Source organism: Ambystoma mexicanum, chromosome 2q (assembly GCF_040938575.1).
Source record: "Ambystoma mexicanum isolate Mex_15411 chromosome 2q, UKY_AmexF1_1, whole genome shotgun sequence".
NCBI classification, from domain to species: Eukaryota; Metazoa; Chordata; class Amphibia; order Caudata; family Ambystomatidae; genus Ambystoma; species Ambystoma mexicanum.
Window position 1 is genome coordinate 414,709,013 of NC_090924.1, and position 16,090 is coordinate 414,725,102.

Sequence of the window (16,090 nt, forward strand, 5' to 3'; positions counted from 1 at the left end):
GGAAACGGTCTGTTTTGCAAAATAAAATACTAACTTATGTAAGTCAGGAAGGACATCAATTTCCAGATTGACGACACTGGTAGACATCAAAATAGCGAGAGAGCACCTCTTACATAAGCTATTTGTGAGAGGTGAGTGGACTCAGCAGGATCAGACGGTGTGGTTGCAGGCAATCGCACACCAGATCACTGCAACAGGGTCAGATATATGGAGAGATCAGGGTCCCTTACATGTGGCCCTGAGTGAACTATATATGGCCCCTAAAGCCAAAGATAAGCACGACAAGATTGCCAGGATAGCGGCATATTTATATTTATATATGGGAGCCATACAGGACAAATGTACTGAAGGCCAAGATCTGGCAAATAGGCAACTGATGGCATTAGAGAACGCCCAATCAGACCTGGACTCTTCTGAGCAGAGGCTGCAGAAGAGCCAGGAGTCAGAAAATGATAGAAGGCAGTATATCATTAAAATCAAAGAGGTCATGGGTATCCTGCAACAGGCAAAGGCAGACCAGGATACCAGAATTCTGGTCTTGCAGAAGGAGTATCAAGAAGGTTTGGACTCCCTACTACAAAGCCAAAAAAAGCTGAAGCAACAACTAGACTTCAAGAGGGCATGCACAGAGCAGGTAGCCACCCTGTAAAGTGAAGGAAGAGAGCAACAAACTGATTTTGAAAGACCTGGATACCCAGGCAGGGTTTGATGAGGAGCGCCAGAGAGCTGGTGCCTTCCAAAGGCAGAGGGATGACCTGGCAGCACAGATGCAGACTCTTACTCAGGAAAGGGACACCTTAGGCCAGGAAGTCTGCCACATAAAAAGGGCAAATGGAAGAAAATCACCTGGCCCTCCAGGGACTGGGTGACCTCCAAAAAGAGCATCAGAACTTGTTAGAGCTCACCAGGAGGGTGGAAGATGCTCTGGCAAGAAAGGAGCAGGCCAGTAGGGATGGGACTCGGGAGGTAACCCTCCTGCAGCAAAGACTGGCCCAGTACTCCAAGACTAACCAGGAATCACAGAGAGAGAATGAGGCTCTCTACCAGCACAATGATAGGCTCCAGCAAAGGTAGCCATGCAGGAGAGACTGATAGAGCCTAGTAAGGCCTTGATTGAGAAACTGAAAGCACAGGCTCTTGCATGGCAACAGGGAGCAGGGGCTGACAGAGATGAGGTTCGCTGCAAAAGGGAAACACCTGAGCATAACCTCAGGAGCCCTTTTACCAGAGGCCTTCATCTCTCCCAGTCCTTGGACTCTGCCACCCCCATGTCCCCTGGCGCACTTGAGCCCAGGGCCACGGGGATGGCAGATTACTATCCAGTCAGAAGTATGGGGCTCATAGGCCAGTACCTCCCAGGAATGGATGGGCGGGCATCCGGGTATGGGCACCCAAGTACAGTGCAATTTAATGGGGAACCTCGGGAGAGTAGACCCTCTAAGGGCATTCTGAAAACCTCTGCCCAGTTAGGTCAGTGGGGGGGTAACCATCTAATCCGGGCAGCAAGGAGGAATCTGAAGACTCCTCTGCGCGTCCCAGGACACAAGAGACTAGGTCCCCACATTCTGCCAGCCATTCCCAGGCTCGCAGAATCCGGGAAAACCTGGAAGATCAGACGGGCACCTCTGGGAGCAGTGCTTCTGAGTCAGAGGATGAATGGACCAGGGTTACCCGAACCAAGAAGGCCAATAAGGTAAAAAGGGCCATGCTTAAGGACCCCTTAAAACAGATCAAAGCAATAAGGAGCGTCATCACTCCTTATCATAAGAACTCCAAGTATTCTGTTTGTGAACACTTGGAGCTCTTTGAGCAAATGATGGAGATTTTCCATTTGAAAGACAGAAGTAGCTGCATTCAGTACGTAAAATGGACATTCTCCCCAGAATACTCCAGTTTCTTTGTGGGGCTGAAGGACCAGAATCATTCAAGATGGTCCACATATAGGGCGGCCATCTTGAAACACTTTTCTGTTCACCGAAATCCCCAAGAGGCTCTCAAGGCAGCCTACAATTTGCAATGTGGGGAGGATCAGGCCCCACAAGAATTTGTGCAGGAGTTGAAGCGTGCTTTTGCGCAGACTACCAAAAGGGTGCGCATGGACAGTAAAGAGTTTGTAAATACGTTTTTCCATGCCTTGCCCAAATACATCATGACCCAGCTAGTGAGAGATTTTCATGAGAAAAGGTCACTAGACTGGGTCATTGAACAGGCCAGCCAAATCTATGAGGTGCAGAAGCCCATAGAAAATAAAAGTATTGCTCAGAAAACCACCAAACTGACCAGCACCCCTGCTGCTGCTAAGGTGGCAGAGGTAAATGTTGCCCCCATTTTGGATTTGGAGATGGGGGGGCCTAAAACATGCCTGCACAGAATCATTCCAAGCCCAGAAGGCCCTTGGGCCAGTCACAGACAGGGAGTCAAGGAGGTAGTCCCACAAACAGGGTCCCTCACTCCCCTGACTATGTAAGTCCCCGATACAAGGGAAACCGACCCATCCTGGGTTATGTGTGGACTCCTCCAGCCCAAGGGAGGGGATCCAGCCAAGCACCTAACCCAAGGAACTTCCCTCCTAACTTCCCACAGGAGGGCAGAAATTCACCAAATCCTGGGCAGAACTTTTTCCCCAGGTATCCACCCAATTTCCAACCCCAAAATCATCCATCCTTCTTTCCCCGCTTCCATGAGCCCAGACCACCTAATCCGGGAGAGGAGATGTCAAGGGCGGAGGGGTACCCAAATCTTCACAACCCGGGGTACTACCAGAGAAGGGATAGCTACCCTTCCCGGGATCAGCCCAGGGTAGAAAACAGAACCCTGTATCAGCCTGAGCGGGTTTCACAGTTAGAGCGCCAGGTCCAAAATATGGCACAGGATCTGGGTCGCATGCTGAGGGCTCAGCAGAACCCCCAGACGAGCATGCCAGCGCAGAATGCTCTAAACTCTGGGCCAGAACAATGACGGGGGCAGCACCCCAATAACCCACTGGTTCCCAGGGAGGAGGCACAAGGGGAAGGGGGGTGTAAAGCCTCAGAGGAAGCTTCCTTCCCCACTTGTGAACAGCCCCTGGAAACCCAGGAACTGGAAACAAAATCTCTTACGCTCTGAAAGTCTGCCACCCAAGGAGCCGAGAGGAGGTAGGAGAAACAAAGGACCCAAACAGACTCAGTTTGAGGAGGAGGTACAGATCTTCCAATTTTAGGGAGAGGGCTCCTCAGAGAATCCTGGGAAAAGGATCTTCTCTTTCAGAGATTGGGGAACTCCTTTCAAAGAAAAATGGATCCCAATGGATTCACAGACAGACTGGGTAGATGTGGGGACTGAGCTAGTGCCGCCCATCATCTCATCCCAGAACCAACAGCATCAAGATCCCCTGGTCCAAACCCATTCTGGTGACTGCCTCCAAAAAGGGGGGGGTGGCGGCCCAGAACCGGAACCAGGGGAACCCAAAACGTCTCCTATTTCTAGTTGCCAACTTTTTCTTTCAGATTCCCAAGATTCTTCACAGAATTCTGCCCAAATCTCTTCTCTTTGCTTGTCCAAAACCAGAAAATTAGCCCACCAGTTGTCCAAAAATGTGCATTATCTGTGCCCCCTTGAGGAAAAGGAGGGAAGATACTATGCCCCGGTACAAGTACAGGGGCAGGGCACAATTTTGGCACTGGTGGACACTGGATCCCAAGCTACCCATCTCTCCAGAAGGGCTTTTGATGAACTAAATGCAGGAAGGGGGGAGAATTACCGTATTCCTCTCACCTCTCTTCCTGGATAACTTCAGAACTTTGACGGGAAGGAAATTCCCGTTGAGGGGACTGCGGATTTGGACATTAAAATTGGGTGACACAAGGTGGAACACCCGCTGATAGTAGTGACTCCAGAGGGCACCCCTTGTTTTCTAGGGAATGACCTCCTGAGAAGGTTGTCACCCCTAATAGATTGCGTAAACAAGGTCCTCTGGACCCAGACTAGCCGACCAATAAAATGAAAACAAAGTGTCAACCATGTTAGTTTAAACGGCACATGGTTGAACAAAAATCTGACCAAGTAGAATTTCACTTCCAGAACAACCAAATTCCAGACGTGACAGTAATAGCAGTAGGACAACAGACTGGTGATGGGGGGGTCCTCTCTATTTCTGAAAATCAACCTTCCTTCCAGTTTAAGGTGGTATTCCACACTGGAAGGAAACACTCTGAAATTCTTTACCAATCTACAATCAGACATTCCCACTCCAATAGTCCAGAAAGAGGTGAAATCAGCTCAGAGCCTGGCTGATATCCAACAAATTGGAGAGCAGTGGTTCATCCCTGTTCAGTTAAATGATGGGGAGGACTCTGTTCTCGCCCGAGTGTGTGTGTGAACAACGGTAAGAGCTTCATCAGCGAAGCCATGTTCCGCCAACTCCCAAAAGATCCAGCCATTCCCACATTCAAACTGATAGGGAAATGATGATGGGAAATGGATCTGGAAACACCCAACTCCAAACATCTCCTGCCAAACAGGTGTATGCTCAAAATCTCCATTGGCAACAAGAGCATAGTCCATAATTGTTGGGTCGTGCGAGACATCACTGCCGCCTTTTATTTAGGAGGTGACATTCTCAATCGCTTTGCCATTAATTTGGACCTAATAACCTTCAAAGCTTGGTCCCGATTAGCGGATAATCCCATGGGCTTTGATGACCAAGAGAAAGCATTTAGGTCAGCTCAATTGCTACCTTATGCAGTTGAAATTCAGATTGGAGAGGAAGTCACCATCCCAGAAAGGCCCCGACAATTCTCCTGGCAGTGAAAGTTAAAAGAGGACAGAAATTGAAAAACCATGATGCTTACATTCATCTAAATGCTTCTCTCCAACAGCAAGGGTTGGGGGTAAACCCAATACCATTAGTCAATATAGAACATGACACCATTACAATAGAGGTGGATAACAGCGACTTAAAGAGTATTACTCTAGCCGCAGGCACCATTATTGGAATGGCGGTTGATGACCAACATTTTTCCATTGATCTAGGAAATGAACTGTTAGGACCAATCTCCAAGGACTGTTTTGACAGTGACAGTGATGACAATACAACACCGGAGAGGATCTTTACCCGGCATGGGGGGAACTTCCTGATGTACACTTCCTGTACTTATGGTAAGGAAGATGTGACTTGTGACTTCAGGAGGGATGAGGTGATTCTCCAGGTCCATGAGGGCTGCCTTTCCCACCTGAATCCACCAGTCCAAATCAGCACGCTGACCAGGGACTTCTCCACCCAGCTGGAGGAGACCGCTGAGACAGCAAAACCAGAAGTCTTTCCAGGCTTCATGCAGATGGTTGAAGAGAGAGTCAACCTAGCTGATGCCTGTGTGACTCTGGAGCAGGAGCAAAAGTTGAAACAAGTTTTCTTGGATTTCCAAGATCTCTTTGCGGTGGACTCATATGACTGTGGTCGCACTGACATCCACACAACGACAATTCCCACGGACCCTGGCATGACTCCAGTGTTTGTGAAGCAATATCGCTTGCCTCTCACATCCATGGAGTCCCTTACTGAAATAATTAAGAACCAGTAGACAGCACCTTCAATAATCTGGTGCTGGGAATATTGAAGCCAAACGGCCAGTCGAGACTCTGCTCCAACCTTAGGGAGCTCAACAAACGGGTCCATACTTCCCGATGGCCTCTTCCCTACATTGACCCAGGGCTGGCCCAGATCCAGGGGTCACAGGTATTCACTATGATAGACCTGACCAGTGGATACTGGACTGTGCCGGTCAGTAGGGAGGACCAATACAAGCTGGCTTTTACCTTTGGGGGCCAGCAGTACACATGGACCCGGTTCCCTTCGGATACCTCAACTCCGGCAATTAATTCAACATTTTCCTACACAAGGCCATGCCCGACCTGGGTGTGAGGGGTAACCTGGCTTATGTAGATGATATCCTCATCAAAAGTTCATCTGTGGAGGAACACATAGCGGAGATCCGTTATGTTCTGACACAGTTGAGGGCCGCCGGAGCAAAATTTTCCTTTCAGAAAGCACAGTGGTGTAGAACCCGTGTTAATTTCTTGGGGCATGAGATTACTCCTCAGGGTCTCTGTCCCCAGGAAAAGAAAGTGGAAGCACTTCAGAAATTGAAGGACCCCACAACTCTGCGGGAACTAAGGATCCTCCTTGGACTGACTAATTACAGTAGAAAGTTCATTAAGGGCTACGCAGAGATCACTAGACCCCTGATTCATCTCTTGAAGGGGGGTCAAGTGGCAATGGGGTCCAGAACAATCCGAGGCAGTAAGACAGCTCAAAAGAAGCCTCTCACAAGCGCTGTGCCTAGCTTACCCTGTCAGAAACAAGGAGTTTTTCTTGGAGACAGAGTTCTCTAATACATGCTTGACTGCAGTATTATATCAAAAGCATGACAAGGTCAATAAAGTAATCTCCTATGCGAGTAAAACTTTATCCTCTGTGGAGGAAAAATTCAACGATTGTGAGAAGACACTCCTGGCAACGGTGTGGGCATTAAAGAATTACTGCCCGTTTTTCCAGGGGGAACACATCATAGTGGAGACTCCACACCAGCCTCTGCAATATCTCCAAAGTGACAGAATCCGGGCCGGAAATGTGAGTAATTCCCGAATTACTTCCTGGATTCTGTCAATGCAAGGCTTTCCTGTGGAGGTCAGATATGGCCAAAACAAGAAGAGTCCCCTCACGCAAGGTCTGGCTGACTTGCATGATTGTGCCAGAGAAAACTGACTCGAGAACGAAAGTCTAAAAATCAAGGACAACATGGAGGCATACCTTAATTCCCCACACAAAGTCTTTGAAGAAGACAAGTGTGAGGGAATGCCGACTGTCTATGTAGATGGACGCTCGTACCATGTTGACAACAACGGGAAGAAAGAACTTGTGGCCGGCGTAGGGAATGCATGGGTGAATGAGCCCCCAGAACCCTCCGCTGGGTCAAGATTGGTCCCCGAAGTAGTCAGGTGGCAGAGTTGATGGCTGTGCATCAAGCCATCCTCACTGCTGTCCAACATCAACTCCAAGAACTGGTCATAATCACAGATTCAGATTATGTACGGAACAGGTTCGTGGAGCACCTGGGTAATTGGAAAACCAGAGGCATGTTATGTGCTAACAACAAACCCTTGAAACATGGGAAGTTAATCCAAAATATTGATGATCTGGTCACCTCGAATGGGATGACCATCTACTGGAAAAAGATCAAGGGTCATTCCAAAGTAGAGGGACCAGACATAACTGGAAATGACTTAGCTTATCTGCTGGCCAAAACTTGGGCCATCCAAGGGGATGTAATAGAAATTGAGTCCCTGTTGGGGGAAATTCCAGGTCACCGCTATCACTAGGTCCCAGACAAATGCTCACAATGATCTTTCAACTGCACAATGGAGTAAGGAGACCCCAGATGGTGATTTGATTACGGCTCATAAAGGGGATCCAATAATTGGTAAGTTTTACCAATACATCGAGGACCCTGAGAACTTTCCCCTTACGGACACCGATTACATTGGGAAAGAGGACCTTAGCGTGTTGATGAAATGTCCAAAAATGTTCCGAATCCAAGACGGTTTGTTGGTAGGAAATCCCAAGCTGGTCATGATCAGTGGGTGGTTCCTACCTCATTCCGAAGCCTGATGTTAAGTCACGCCAATGCTGCGGCCACAGACGGTCATAGGGGGTTTCAGACAACACTTGTAATCTTAGGAGAGGTTGCATACTGGCCACACATGGGGCAGGACCTCGACCAATACTTGAAGGGGTGTCTTGTGTGTGCACAATTTCAGCCAACAACCCTCACACACCGTGCACCTCTCCAAAAGTGGGGGATGACACTGCCATGGTCAGATTTGCAAGTCGACTTCATAGGGCCCGTGATTCGCTCCTCTAGGGGGGATAAGTACATGTTGACAGTGATATGCTTATTTACTAAATGTGTGGAATGTCTCCCGGCCCCAAACTGCAAGGCAGAAATAGCTGCTGCCCTGATGATTAATCACATCTTTTTGCGTTTTGGACTACTCCAAAGGATTGAGTCAGACGGAGGTAGCCATTTCACCAGCGAAGTAATGACAAAGATGTGGGAGATACTGGGGGTTAAAAGGAAGCTACACATTGCTTACCGGCCAGCCTCTTCTGGATCGGTAGAGAGATACAACAAAACCATTGTGAGCATATTAAAAACGTTTGTGGCAGATTCTGAGCCAAGTTGGGATATCTGATTACCTCTGGTCCTAATGGCCATCAGATCTACCCCTTCATCTGCAACTAAAATGTCACTGTTTGAGCTGATGACTGGACGCAGGATTGTGCTTCCCCAGCATTTGCTCTACAGGACCCAAGAGCAGACATTGATCAATGCCTCCACGACTCGTGAGTATGTTGAAAATTTAAGGAAACACCTTCAACATGCTTTTGCCTATGCTCAGCGAAACCTAGAAAGATCAGCCGATAGCATGAAGACCCACTATGACCTGAAGACCACCAGGAAGGAATACAATGTAGGAGACCGGGTTTATCTGTACAATTTCCAAAGGAACCAGGCCAAACAGCAGAAATGTCTGCCTACCTGGAAGGGACCTTTTGAAATTGTAGACAAGATCTCACAAGTCGCCTACAAGATCCACATCCCCAAAGGCAGTTTGGCGGAAGGGGAAGACAAGTGGGTCCATATTAATCAGCTAAAGTGTTGCCATCCCAGGCACACTCTGCAGCAACTGGAGGAGTCCACTACAATCCCAGAGGGGGCCGCTCCAGATTAATACATTTCCAACCCTAAAATATTCCACATATAGTGTATGAAATATCATAATAAGAATGCAAATGTCTCCTGATTAAAGTATGAAATACCATAATAAGAATGCAAATGTCTCCTGATTAAATAAAAATGTATATGTTCACCCCACTACATTAATAGTGGTGGGGAAATGTCTACGAATATGTTTCTGCCGCTTTTGCTTTGTCATCCTAGGAGAGATGAAACCATGGAGACTGACCAAGGAGGACGACCCGGGGACCGGGAGCAAAGATCTGAGGGGCCCGCAGTATCGCTCAATACTCCCATCAGGACTGGCGAGGAGAACCAATCAATCCACCCCTGATGGAGGAAAAGATACCAAACTTTGCCATCTGCGAAATCAGAAGAAGGTGAGGCGAACATCCCAGTCTTGTGAGTTCCATTGATGGAAAATCAATGCCATCGCAAGAGGGGGGCTTGTGGGATGTTTCAACCCACTCATCCAAGCCCTACAACAGTACTGTGCTGTGCTGCCCGCAGAAACATCAGAATGGCCACTGGAAAGCATGCTGCTCGCTCACAACCAGCCAAAAATGCGCAGTGAATACCGGAACAATATGCTGCCACCCACTTTTGCCTATATTAGTGAGAACAGGAGGTCACTGCCTAAAACCACCATTGGGCTACACACACAGTAGCCTGAAACCATTTGGAAATAGCAATACTAATTGCCAAAAGCAACCCAGAGCTGTTTGGGAATTCATTTTCTTGATCGTCAAAATTGCTAAAATCATGGCTCACAAAACAATTAAAAAGATCCCACCTCCTTGTTGGGGGGTCAACATCATTCTCCCGCAAGAATCTACATGAATCTGAGGTCCACAGAAGTGCATCCATATTTGAACAAAGTATATTTTGAGGATTGCTTACTGGTAAGGCAGCTGTCAAAAATGGGTGCAATACCGGTGCTTGACACTGACCAGCGCTATCGATCTAAATTCTGACAGGAGACCTGTATTTCAGGAGCTAAATAGTAACCTGAGTTAGCTGAGACTTCAAAGGCTGGCTCTCCCCGGGAAGCCTTCACACCTAGTCTTCTAAGCAACAGCACAGGAAATCACATGGTCCTGTTAATTAATAGGGAGGAGAGTTTCCTTGCAGCCTGGAGAAAGGAACAATAGACTCTTGCAATTGAATAGAATATGCTGATTTGGTTGTGCCTGCACAACACTGCTCTGGGGGAAGGCAAGACATCTGATCTCTGAGTCAAGCCAAGTTTCTAGGGGCGGGGACAAACCAATGGGTGTACTGAAGTAAAAGCAAATATATGTTTTATGAGAATACTGATAACTAATTATACCAAGTGGACAAAAATGTACAATTTGAAGATTCTTAATATGAAAAAGTCACTCACAATTTGAGACTAAGCTGGACACTATGGGAGGTTTTGAGGCCAAGCCCCATAATTATTAATATTGCAGACACAGTGTTTATGCTAGGAAAATGAAAACTTACTGTAATATGCGCAGAGAGGTGGTGTACCTCCGTGTAAGATTTGTTGCAAAACCAATATGGCAAAACCCACTAAAAGCGCGAAATGTTGTCATTTCTGAACCCAAGTTCGTAGAAACATGTGACTTGAACAGAACTGTACCTTAAGCAATCTGTCATGCAATTTACTAATATTAACAAGTTGTGTATATTGTAAATATGTGTTTTATGAAAAAGAAGATATGCTGTAGGGACACAAAGGGGAGTGTCCTTTCCTTGAGCCATAAAGATGATACCTGATGACTCATTCTGACTCACAACTCCATTCTCCAGTCAGAGGACAGTAAATCCTTTAACCTATCAGGCTTCTCAGAGGGTTGGGCACAGGAAGTCAGCCTCCACACCCCCTTTGAGAACACATAAAAAGAGACTGCTGAGACCCAGATGGACACACTCAATTTTTCCACTACTCATCGATTCCTGCACAGCACGCTGCCCAACTATATCCAGACAAAAACTCCAGACCCTTGAGGCTCCAGAACGTAGACTCCAGATAGACTTCGGAACCAAACTCTAGAACTAAACTTTAGAACCTCAAGCAGGGGCCAAACCCAAAAGCTGAACTCTTTTCAGGGGCCCCAGAATCCAGCAACCTAACCAAACTATTCAACAGCCGGGCAAGCTGTTTGATTCTGGCTAGAACCCTGTGCCAGAACCATATCCAGACCCAGAAAGCAGAGCTGTACCCAGAACCCGGCAGACCCAGACCAGACCGCTGTGCAGTGCCGATAGCAGACCAGAGGCCCCGCTGTGAGCAGTGCCAGAGACCGTCCTGTGGTGAGAACCTCAGCCCAAACCTGACCAGATCTGTGACGAGGTCCATTCCCTTCCAAAACTAGGAGTATCTAGAACTGTCCAGAACCCATCTCTTAGTTTAAAGTAATCTTATTAAAACCATTTCAACCTGTCCAGAACTGCATAGAAATCGTGTGTCCATTCTGTGATTTCAAAGCTGCAAAAGTGTCATCTGTCATTCTGAAATCTTGACTTCATTTCTGAAAATCTACCACCACAAAAATGTCTGTATCTTTTGAACCGTATGTCCTAGAAGCGAGATTTAACTGTCATTTTAATGCTAAGAACCTAAGCTTTCCAAATCCAAAACGCACTCGGAAAAAGTGCTGCAAATTGCAATTTGGCTCAATTTCACCACTTGTAAAAATAGCTGCTTCTTGCTTTCCACTGCTGAAATTCGTTTTCAACCTGATAATCACTCCTGAATTATTGCCAGTGTTGACCTGAACTAATTCAAAGTAGCTATCACCTACCCTGAATCTCCTATAGTGAATTAAAATCATTTTTAACATATTTTTCACTTCATTGCAATCACATTTTAAAGTATTTGGCCTGTGTTTTAAAATCATCCCTGTTTCTCTAAGCTTGCTGGGGGGGAACGGGAACTGAACTGCTTCTGATTGTATTCCTGAAAACCTGTGTGCCCTCATTTCCATCTCTTCATATTGCATAGGGGGGAGTGAGTAGTCACAAGGGAAAAAGTGATCATATTATCTCTTGTTGAATCCATATCGAGTTTTATTTCTGTGCCTGCATTCTTTCCATCTTGCATTTCCTTGAACCGTAAAAGTATTCTCGGCTACGTTATCCTTCCTATTCCTACTCCTTTCTGATTAAAGAGTTGTCACTATTGTAATATTACCCAATACTGATCACGGTTCAGTGTTCTATCAAATATTAATTTATTCATAAAAGTGTGATATATATATATTGTTTAATTTTTCCAATAAACCTTTTAATTTGCAAAACAAACCTACTTCTTGGCTCAGTGAGGTTAGGGGGATTCAAAGAGAGGGACGTTATATAAGGGTTTATCATCCAGATTTAAGAACTTGACATAAAAATATATGAAAAAGGGCTTCAATTGGGCATCTCAGACTAGGCATTGACTTACTTGGAGTGCTTGATGGAAGTCACTTACAGTCTGGCTGCTCAACCATCGCTACCACTTTACTGGGCAGTACAGGCTTGTACCAAAGGTGAATTTGTATTGTCACGTGTAGTCTTTACTGTGTGTGGTGTTCCCAAAGGGTACTGCATATGATACTGCCCAACACAGAGCACCCTCACCCTCCCGCTGGTGCCCTATTATGAGCCCCTCCCTGGCACCAAAAGCTACCTCCACCACTGCTCATTGTATCCCCTTTGCAAACCTAAAAGGTGGAGGCAAGCATTGTAAAAGCCCTCCAAACTTGAACACAACTTCTCTCACTTATGTGTGAAGGAGGCCGAAGCGGGGGGTGAAAATATGCTCCCTCCTTCTCACCTTCTTTCAAATGCAATGCCACATTAGTATCATGATCTGATTCATACTATACCTAACACACTCCCACCTCCACATCAACAAAATAGATTCTTGTCGAAGTTCAAAAGGTGCACATGGAAGACGTCATGCACTATTTCTGAAAATGTTTCCCTGTGTTTACCATCGTAGTGGCTGTAAAGTCATAATTCTGTGGAATCACTGAGGTGTAATGTTAATTACAAAATGCAGAAAACTAGACTGAAGCCTGTCAAACATATGATGAAGGTTCTAGTGTTTCATTGTCTTCGCAGTGAATATGCATTGTGCCATGACACCCTTACTTTATTTTCCTTGCACGCATTTCATTAACTAAGGTGTACTGACAGTGTCATACATGTGTTACGTGTGTACTGTACATATTAGGGATGGGCCAATGTTTAGGTGCTTGATTCGATTTTCGTTGGAACCTTTGAAGAAAAGATTTGACTCTGCTCAAGACATTTGAGCCTCCGTAGAGATGACTCACCAGTAAATCATGTCGAGTCAGTAAATGGCCAATTCAGCTGAGGTCGGTTCGACCCAATTTGAAACATAAGTCACTATGGCTCAAATTCGGTTACAGAACCTTTAAAAACCATGTACATTTTAACAAAGGATGTATCGATTCTCAAAACCTTTTTTGACATAAGTGATGAGATTTGTTTGATAAAACCTGAACCACATTCTCAAAGGATGTCTGAATGTCTGCTTCACAAATGTCCCTTTTGAACCCTCTTTGTGACATTGCACCAATAAATGGGTCTTTCTCTGCATTTCAAAGGAAACCCTGCTCCCAACACTAACGTATGCCAGGGGGTAGCCAGACCATCTTTTACACTACCAATTAATGCCCGGAGAAGCCTAGGTCAACATTGCGTATAAGGTGAACGGCCTATTTCTAAAATGCACAGAAATTAATACAAGTGCATCCTCTGACGAAAGAGCACTGCATGCAGATGGGTCTCTTGCAGCACATACATTAGCTCGGCCATGCTCCTTTGAGGAATGCATACCCAATGGGTGAAAAAGAAACCTCTGGTGGTTAGTTCCTTCTGTCAATGCGGTGGTGCAACTTGCTTGGTCTGTTGCTCACCAAGCCTTCTTTGTTGCTACGAGGGGAAAATGATCGTTCCAAAAGGGACATTCCTTTATGAAAAACCTCATCCCCATTACCGACATCTTCTGTAAATGTAGAGTTTCCCGTTAACCAGGAATTGCTCCTTCGTGACTCTTCAGTGGGGATTTCAGATCTGGTTGAGTAGAGGATGCTTGCTCAGATACAGAACTGTTTTACACGCTAACCCTCCTCAGCACACGTCGCACATTCAATGGATGACGTGCATGTTCATATCGAGTGGCAAGGCCCCTGCAGAAATGGAGCAGAAAGACACACTGTAGTTCTCAGGGTACAGAAGGGGTTACGCCTGTCCTCGGATTTAAAAGATGCAGCATTCCTGGTGGCATTAAGTCCCTTTCTCCTACTCTGAAGATACAGAACTAGCACCTGTCTTAGAGTAATACCTGATCCAATATACCCTGCTGGCTCCCTTGCTAATGAGACAACCTAGTATTTTCCGTGATGAACTTTACCATAAAGACACTGGTGTTTATAAGAAGGTCCACTTGTACTACCTGTACATCTCTTCCCAATACATCTCAGAATCACCCAATCATTGGATGGACGTGTAATGTTTATATTTTGAAGTAAATTGTAGTGTACGACCATCATATTCAAAATTAGATAAGCTCATAGCTCTAGCAAACTCATGGAATCAGTTACCAACAATGGCTGTCAGGATTTTTGTTCCTTACTTAGTGCATCGCGTTGGTCCAGGGGGCTCAGTGAAGAGGAAGGCATTTGCAGGGAACACAGGCACCACGTGAACGGAAATCAGTCCTCCGAAGATCACGTCGGCATCCCTTGAATATGTCTCAATATTTAGAGGTGCTAGTTCACAAATGTTTGATTTGTTGGTTGCAGTCTTCGGAGCAGAGGCATCCACAAAGAGGTACAACAGTAGAAGTACTTTATTTAAGGTCATCTCGAGATGCATGAAATCCTCTAGAGGCGTAAATACAGCAAGAGACTGGCAATGATGCTGAGAATACAAAAAGAAAACAGAAAACGATTGAGAGAGCTGTTGGAGCACTGCATGTGACTGAGGGAATAGATGATGGGTGAGATAGAAAGATAGATAGATAGATAGATAGATAGATAGATAGATAGATAGATAGATAGATAGATAGATAGATATAGATACTATTAAAAGGCAGACTTTTCATTAGTTTATCAATATATTCTTCAAACCGATCAATTCAAATTCACTGTCAAACATAGGAAGTACTGAACATTGGTATCCGGTCATTCCATCTAATGACAAAGCATTGAATGACAAACCATCAATTTTTTTGCATCAAAATACCATTCCATTGAATGTCCATTTCGTTGCATAAAATTCGACATGTAATGGTAAGTGTTAGGGTTGGGGTTGGGGCTTGGGTTAGGTTAAAGGTTAAATTAGGGTTAGGGCTGGGGATAGGGTTAGGGCTAGGGTTGGGGCTTGGGTTAGTTTAAGGGTTCAATAAGGGTTAGGGCTGGGGATAGGGTTAGGGTTGGGGTTTGGGTTAGTTTATGGGATAAATTAGGGTTAGGGTTGGGGCTAAGGTTATGCTTAGGGTTAGGGTTGGATTTGGGGTTGGGGTTAGGGTTGGGGCTAGGGTTAGTTTAAGGGTTAAATTAGGGTTAGGGTTGGGGCATGGGTTAGTTTAAGGGTTAAGTTAGGGTTAGGGTTGGGGCCAGAGTGGCGTTAGGGTTGGGGCTTGGGTTAGGGTTGGGGGGTGGCATGGGGGTTGAGGGGAACCCCCCCCGCCCCCAATATACACAAAAACTTCAAAATGTTACAAGGAGCTGGCCAGTTCTGAAATGTCAGCACTGGACAGCCCCATGTAACGTTTTAAAGTTACAAAAAACGCATTGAAATGCTTCTTTTATCATGTAAAAGTGCATTTCCATTGTAACCAGTCCATGTATATTGTCGATGGACTGGTTTCGATGGAAATACACTTTTGCATGTAAAATATAGGTTGTCAATGCTTTTTTTTTGTTGATGCTTTTTTCCCCAATGGTTTTGTAGGTCGATGCTTTAAATTCAATGTAGTCACTACAAACCCTGAACATTTAATGTTTCTCTGATATCATCCAGGACCTGTACAAAAATGTAGACTGTCTTGTAGATAGACAATCTCAAATTATGAAATCATTTTGCAGTACGGGTTTCTCCATAAACAACTACCTTAATGCAATACTTCTTCCACCAGGAACGCAAGACTGTTTAACATGAAGTAACTGGATGGTCAGAATAGCCGTTTGCTACAGGAAGCACCGTCAACATAACTCGATCAAAATCAGCCAAAGAAAATGCAAACTACCTTCTATAACCATGATGCTTGCAATGTACGAAAGAAACGTGCATTTCATTTTGTTCGTAAGCATGAA